Source organism: Bison bison, unplaced genomic scaffold, assembly GCF_000754665.1.
Source record: "Bison bison bison isolate TAMUID 2011002044 unplaced genomic scaffold, Bison_UMD1.0 scf7180017864336, whole genome shotgun sequence".
Lineage (NCBI taxonomy): Eukaryota > Metazoa > Chordata > Mammalia > Artiodactyla > Bovidae > Bison > Bison bison.
In genome coordinates this window covers 55,664-56,314 of record NW_011494908.1, presented here as the reverse complement: position 1 = coordinate 56,314, position 651 = coordinate 55,664, and positions in this window count along the sequence as shown.

Below are 651 nucleotides of genomic sequence, written 5' to 3'. Positions count from 1 at the left end.
TTTCCTTTTTAATTCTGGGAGAATTTAAGCCATCTGTTGCCTTGAAGCAGAGAGATTTAGCAATCAGGCACAGCAGTAAGAAGATATTTGTCTAGGGATGCTATTAATTAACAAACTTGGAAAGCATTCTGCATTTCTTACCTTAAAGTCAAAGGACCCCTAACAAATACATTGGACACTTAGATGATCAAACTTGTCTTGGATCAGATGCTCTTTATGTTCTGCTTTGGATATACAGAATAAAATGTGAATGGAATGTATTAGATCCATTACCATAAAAAGAAAAAGGTACTAAGTGACAAAACTGTTGATTCTGAGATACCAAATAAGTGTGCATTTATAAAACCTGAATATTTCTGAATAAATATGATGATATTTTCACATTATCCTTTTTCACTTAAAAGTAACTCTCCTGGCATTTCATCTAATGAAGTACTAAATTTAAATTGGAAAATTTGTGCAACAAATTTTGAGGAAACTGAAAGACATTTTTTGTTTCTTCTTAAATCAACTTTATTTAGGTGTAATTACATACAATAAAATTCACCCATTTTAAGTACATACATTAGTGACTTTTGACAAATACATAACCCATAAAAATCACCACCACTATTCAAGTCTTAGGATGTTTCCATAACCCCTTAAGATAGA